Raw genomic sequence first — 7,894 nt, 5'->3', positions numbered from 1 at the left:
GCTATCATATCATAAATTATTATTTATTTCTAATGATTCACAAATCGTGTTTCCTATTATAGCATTCACACATTATAAGTACCGTATACAATACAGACGTCCTTTATTGGCGGTCTTTTTGTAATTTTAATATAGACTGAAAATATCTATTTTTTCAGATATTGTATTTTCTCAAAGTTAATTTTTAAACTTATAGCACCGTGGGTCGAGAAAAGACGCCAATCAAAATTAAAACAAAAACTCGATAAAACCACACAAGTTATCAACTTTAAAGAAAAAAACCACAATTAAGAAAAACAAAACTAAATCCGTTTTCAATTATTTACAGACTTACTTACTGAATCCTTTAATATTTGCAGGAACAAATTTATAGAGGTTTGTGGGTGAGGAAAGGTTTTTTACACCTCAGTATAAAAATTGAAACATAGTGTAAGCAATTTATTTTTTAAAACGTTTAATCTTATTAAATTAAATTTACAAATAACTGTATGACTTTTCATATACAATTTTACTATATGATTTATCAATTTACCACATAGTAGGCTTATAAAAAATCCCCTAAATTTTTGGAACTATTTGTTACCACATTTTTGAGAACAATATTCAGTCCAAGAGCAAGTAGCTCTGTGTTGATTTTTCCGGTATTGTTATTCCAAGAGTGACAGGAAAAATAGAAAGACAAAGTAGGCCTATAGCCCCTCGACGATATACGCAAATCGAAAGGAGAACAGGAACGACTTCCCGTCTAAACAACAATACGATTTGGTATATCATCTCGATTCCTGGATTTACATTATTGTCAGGTTGCACATTTCATTATCCTTGAATAAAACACTGTTTCGCATCACATGAGATTATTTGCAGATCTTCCAAACAAAACTGTTTACCACTGTTGGTACACTGAGTTTAGGAATAGTATGAATGTCACTTCAACAAAGGAAAAAAATAATGTTACACATAAACATTTATCTGTGGTGATTTTAAACATAAATGGGTATTTCGAAACTTCCTAATATGAAACTGAATTGTATATACAGTACATGAATTACAAAATTCAGATCCGCTATGGACAGTTTTTAGTAACACTATGCTACAATCATCGATTCTTGTAATAATAATAAACATATATATTACAACACAGAAGTTTATGCTATTCATGTAAGGGGTCATTCATAATTTTCAACATTTTCAAAAAAGTACAAAACAACTCTTTTCTGTGACCCCCTCCCTCCCCTTGAAAAGAGTACGCCAAAAAAATGTTGATTTGCATCTTTTTTAGAATTTTCATAAAAGAGTACTTTGCATAAACTTTCAATCCCCTCCCAAAACGTATGTTTTGTACTCTTATGAAAATGTTGATAATTATGGATGACCCCTAAACAAGCCAAGTTTAAATAGTGGCTTAAAAGCAAATTTGTTTCTCTACTGAGGCAATTGAAATTTAGTATATCTATAATACATAAACCTAGTTCGCATACACTGATAACAATTTCGTTACTCTTGCTCTAAGAACTGTTTATTCTAATTCTCAATACACAGTATTTAGCGTCATGATGCCTACTTTGCTCTGATTGGAAAATTGCCTCATTTAAATAAATGCATATTAAGTAGGATATCTGGTAACTTGTACCATGGAGGTATTAGTTTAGACTAAACTAATTCCTCCATGATTGTACTGCATACGAACTGAAGATGAACTAATAATAAAGTTCGTAATATTGAATAGCAATGACTCTGTATTGCTTTTGTACTGTATATACTTAGTTTGTATCTTTGTTGAATTCGTCACTCACATCACGAACTAACACAATTAAATTCAATTGTGTTAGTTCGTGAAATCAAAAAAGCGCGTCAAAATACGCGCTGTTGTCGTTAAGGACTTTTTGTGTGGTAAAGAATACAAAATTGCTTGACAACCAATACGCGCTCGTTTTGACGCGATACTGTGATTTCACGAACTAACACAATCTACTTTGATTGTGTTAGTTCGTGATGTAAGCGACGAATTATTCCTGATGATGCTTAACTAAAAGCGAAAGGTAGAATAAAATGGCCTTGTCAACTTTTGGAGAGACATTCATACAAATTGTTGGTACTTTCCCTCTAGACGCAGTAGTAACGGTATTCGCCTGTAGATTAGTGCCGCTGGAACAGATTTTTAAAACAAAATAGAATGATTCTGTGTGGAGTGTATTTGAGAGGGGCGCTTATTACTAATTATGTGGCGTGTTGAAACATGCATTATTTAATCCGGAGAAATCCGCTAACAGTATCCTTACGATAGATACCAAGCATCAAGAAACATTCGGTAAAAATATGTGCTACTGATATTGGAAGTGCCACAACTTATGTCTGGTTTCATGAAAATCGCTAGACTGTCGCTACAGTGCAATCGTTGTACTCTACTGCGTAGCAAAGTCCCTGACTCAAAGGTTCCTGATCCGACCGACAATCAGTATCACCAAAAGCTGTTGGCGATAGCGTGTACCGATTGTATGGAAACCAAGTTTATAGCCAGTGACAAGATTCTTATGAGAGCTGGAGGTCCAAGAGAGGGCTCTCGTTGTAAACAGATCTCCCAGAAATTATTTCTTCCAACTTGGGACCCCTGGATCCTAGAAAATTCCTCAAGTTGCTGTAAATTATATACCTCTATGTTTGACGTTTTTAACAGCCTTTAAGACATCAGTGCAAAGTGTAACCTCAAATACAAAAAAAAAATAATTGTAATTATAAGTTATAATTATTATCATAACAGGATACCAAAACAATGCACAACTGACATTTGTGTATAATAGAACATTTTATTGATACATACAATGCCATTCGTTAGTCAACGAGTCTGTCCAATTCCTCTGGTATTGATATATAATCGAAGCGTTAAACCAAAATATTTCGGTAAATAAAAGGCACACGGACCACATGCTTAAGAAATGAAAGGCACGATGGAACAATTACAAAAAACATGGAGAAAATAGTCAAAACGGTCACTAAGCAAATCATAGGGGGAGCAGACGTGTGCCAGTTAATTAGGTAGATCTCGCAACACTTAAGTAGCACAAGGAAGTCGTCAACTACCGCTATGAGCCACCTTTATAACATATCTAAATTATTGTTGTTAAGAAGTATATTATCATCCTACCATCCCGAATAGCACCATACTTGTATCTCCTTCAATTTTCATAGTACAGAATCTGTCTTCTCAAGACAGCAGTTTAACCCGGGTCCTACTTAACACCACACGGAACCACACAAGAGTAGAACACAGCTTAATAAATCAATAAAAAAACAAACTTTTATAGTGTGGTTCCATGTGGTGTAGTAGTATTTGTTTAAGCAAATAGTTAACTCATGTAGCATTAAGTTACCGGTACTGCTTGCTACTTATCCTGCGGACAAAAATTCAAACCTCCATTTATATTTTTGCCACAGAATCTCATTTTTCTGATTCACCTGTGAGTTTAAATACTGTACATACTTTTTAACAAGCTCCACACATTTCAAATGAATTCATAATACATATTTAAATACTATGTTAAAAAAATGCCATTATGATAAATGAAATTGAAAAAAATGTGGCAAATAAGGCAAAAAAAACCATAAATTACTTTACTAAAAATTTGCATGATGATGATTGCTAAGGATTACAAGCCACTTGAAAATATTTATTAACATATGGATACAATCAGTGAAGAATGATACATTGTGAGAAATGATGATTTTCTTATATTTTAAAGTTCAATGCAAAATATATTCACACCGTTTTATAACTTTAAATGTAGTTAAATGATATTGCATATATATATATACAGTATATATTTAAAATACATTTTTTTTCACCAACAGTTTGCTAAAAACTTTGCCTTCTAATGTATTAGATAGGTCTCCACAGATTCAATATCTGAATAACGGTGTCTGAGAGCAGACTAACTTCTTACCAAACACATACCAGCGGTGGATTCAAAGGAGTGGGGGGGGGGGAAAGAGCAGGCCCTTAAAAAAAATGGAGAAGAAAAGAAAATTGTATTTAAACTCTGAGAGTGCCATTTCCGGTCATCGTGAAATAATCACAAATTGTCTTGCTCCAGCCATGGTGGGGTTAAGAGGGCAGGAACCTCCATCTGTGGATGTCCCTAACAAGGCCCCCCCCCCCTCCGATTCTGAATCCGCCACTGCATAGATCTGTCAATAGCGATGAGACAAGAAGAAAAATCTATGCTTACTTTTGTCTTTAACTTTAAAATAATAATTAATAATCTAAATACAGTAAGATTGATAACAAAATCTTGATATGAAAACAAGAGTAATGCAAATCACTTTAGAGGCAATTTCATTCTAAAATTTAAACTAAACAGTTTAAACCATCATCGTATGCCGTAATAATACCACCTGTTTTAGACTAATTATTTTTATCAAATTAGAGTCAAAAGTATAAAATGATCGACAATTTAAGATAGTTGAGAAAAGATGTTAACTTAATAGTTGCAATGTATGCATTTCTGGCTAAAATTGTAAAAGCACCAGTATATTTGTTACATATTCATTATTAATTTTACCAAATTTGAAATAAAACAAAAAGTTTTAAGTAAAAAAATCTATATCATCAAGCAGCAATAGTAGTTGAATATAATAAACACATTCTTAGACTAACATTGAAACAATAAAACACCGTCAGCACAAATTTCAGATAGAATAACGGTGTCTGAGAGCAGACTAACTTCTTACCAAACACATACCAGCGGTGGATTCAAAGGAGTGGGGGGGGGGGGAAGAGCAGGCCCTTAAAAAAAATGGTGAAGAAAAGAAAATTGTATTTAAACTCTGAGAGTGCCATTTCCGGCCATCGTGAAATAATCACAAATTGTCTTGCTCCAGCCATGGTGGGGTTAAGAGGGCAGGAACCTCCATCTGTGGATGTCCCTAACAAGGGCCCCCCCCCCCTCCGATTCTGAATCCGCCACTGCATAGATCTGTCAATAGTGATGAGACAAGAAAAATCTATGCTTACTTTTGTCTTTAACTTTAAAATAATAATTAATAATCTAAATACAGTAAGATTGATAACAAAATCTTGATATGAAAACAAGAGTAATGCAAATCACTTTAGAGGCAATTTCATTCTAAAATTTAAACTAAACAGTTTAAACCATCATCGTATGCCGTAATAATACCACCTGTTTTAGACTAATTATTTTTATCAAATTAGAGTCAAAAGTATAAAATGATCGACAATTTAAGATAGTTGAGAAAAGATGTTAACTTAATAGTTGCAATGTATGCATTTCTGGCTAAAATTGTAAAAGCACCAGTATATTTGTTACATATTCATTATTAATTTTACCAAATTTGAAATAAAACAAAAAGTTTTAAGTAAAAAAATCTATATCATCAAGCAGCAATAGTAGTTGAATATAATAAACACATTCTTAGACTAACATTGAAACAATAAAACACCGTCAGCACAAATTTCAGATATTTAACTATACAAAATATTTACATTTTCTCTTGAATTGTGCCTGTCTACAAATATGTTTACGATTCTATTATTTGAATATTTCCATTAGAAGACATGGCAGCGGACAGCAGTAATAAAAAGCAAATACTCTGCAGTATGTTTCAATTCCCACTGCGAATGCTGAATATAATTCACTTAGGCTGCGTAAACAAATCAGATGTTATGCGACCATTCGCCTATTATCCTGACATAGCTTCTTTCGGGTCTTAACTATATATGAAACAAGTAAATTTTTTTATCATTGATATCTCACTTCATTATGAGATATCCAGTAGCTTTTTATTTACAATTAAAAATTTGATTTTAAACAGTAAAGTTTAGGTTAAATATTTATGGTTTGTAGTTGATTTATTATTTTGTAGCAATGATGACACCACAAAATTATTGTGTGCTGATTGGTCAAAATAATTGTTTAATTGTGATGAAAACTTGATTTAATACAGTTAAGTTAGGTTAAATATTTATGGTTTGTAGTTGATAAAAAAATGATGACTTATTTTTTATTTTTAGTGACATAGCAAGGATGACACCACATAATTATTGTGCGATGACTGGTCAAAATAATTGTTTATATTCTATCCTGTTGCCATGTACAGTGGAAACTTAATCAATTTTTATATCATATTGTAATATGTATACCGTAAAACCTTGAATTGAAGCCCTGAGCTTTTGATTTTGTGGGCTTTTTTTTCAGGCCATTTTGCAAAATAATGCAGGGGGAGGGGGGGCTTCTTTCCAAAATGAATGCTGTAAATTTTGGGAATTAGTACTATGAAAAATCACAATAAAAATGATATGTTAATTAGCAGTGTAAATGGACCTTTCCAAAGTGTCAATCAAACTTAACTCCCCAATCAGAATGTGTTATTTAATAGCCAGGAATATGCGAATGTCTCACAAACATGCAAATCTTACGATGAAATTTTTTATGTTTGAAAATGAAGTAATTAATTATATACTTAGAGTCCCTAGTTTGAAGAGGCCTATCATACTATATATTAACAATCTACTCACGTGTAATACCTTATAGAACATGGCACTTATATAATTACATTATATAAACAGAATTCACAGTATCTTATATGATAAAAAAAAAAAGTAATATTGTCATCTATCTACTTCATGTAAATGGCACATGAACAACTGACCTAGGTCAACTGATTGTCTCACACATTTTTAAACATATACCTGAATATTATTTTTACTTGTACAATTACAGTATCATAAACTAACAACTCCATTCAGTAACATACATGGAACGTTGATACCTCATTAGTCTCATACAATGAATCTAAGAAAAGGTAAAAACAAACAGTTTATGAAGGCGATGACATGACAAATTCCTTTCTAAAATTGTTCGACTGCAATCCGAGGTTGTTACTGTATATCCAATAGAGTTTTTAATTATATCAAAACACTAAACTAACTTGATATATCTACTGTAATATTACTGGGTGTTTGGTTCTTGTATTTATTGGATGAGAGGTACTGTATGGTAATACTATGACTTTGGATACATAATCTTCGCTACAGTGAGTGGGTTAGGTGGAAGGGGATGGGGGGTTTAATCTTATTTTCGAATTTAACTACCAAATTTGAAATTTTAGTATATAAATAGGATAAATTTCCTCGTGATTTTTGATCTGGTATGGCAATACAGTGAAAACAGTATAAAGGAAAAATTAAAAAAAAAAGAGAAATACATAAATATAATTGGATTTCTAGCTAGAAGCCCGCTAAGCATGTTTCTAGGAGTAAAGGTTAAAATCCAATGACGTTTGTTCGACGTACTTTGCAAAAATCTTTTCCTGTCATCACAGGCAGATGTACGTATGTAGCCAAAAGCTATCTTGCATCAGGCACACTTCCTGAGTTAAGCACAGTTACTTAATCAGATACTGTAGGCTGTGCTTTACTCACCAATCAAGAATGTTATGCATGTACATATTAAACATAAATATTTATAATAAAATGGGGTAAAGTGTGGGATGTAAGACCATGGTTAGACTAAATATACATTTTTAGAAATTGTTGTTAGGTTTAAGTAGGTCTTTTCTACAACTATTTATCAGGACTTCCAATCAAATGAATAGATAGATAGATAATTTGTGGCAGTTGTATTGCAACAATTTTTAAAAATTTTGAATTTAAAAAAGAAATAATTGAATTATTTAATATACTGCAGATCTATTTTTGATGAATTACCAGAAATATACAAAAACAATCTGCAGCAACAATGTAAATTTGGATTTAATAATCAGTGAATAGACTTAAGTAAATAAATACAAGAGAAAATATTGCATTAGCTTGACTCTGTGTAGTTAGAATATAGAAAAACAACATGTATTTAAAATATCCTGTGTGTATGTGTCTAAAAAA

Source organism: Anneissia japonica, unplaced genomic scaffold, assembly GCF_011630105.1.
Source record: "Anneissia japonica isolate Jap-2015-1 unplaced genomic scaffold, ASM1163010v1 scaffold288292_len1863012_cov191, whole genome shotgun sequence".
In the NCBI taxonomy this organism is placed as follows: domain Eukaryota; kingdom Metazoa; phylum Echinodermata; class Crinoidea; order Comatulida; family Comatulidae; genus Anneissia; species Anneissia japonica.
The sequence above is the reverse complement of the archived record's forward strand: the minus strand, read 5'-3'. Positions refer to the sequence as shown.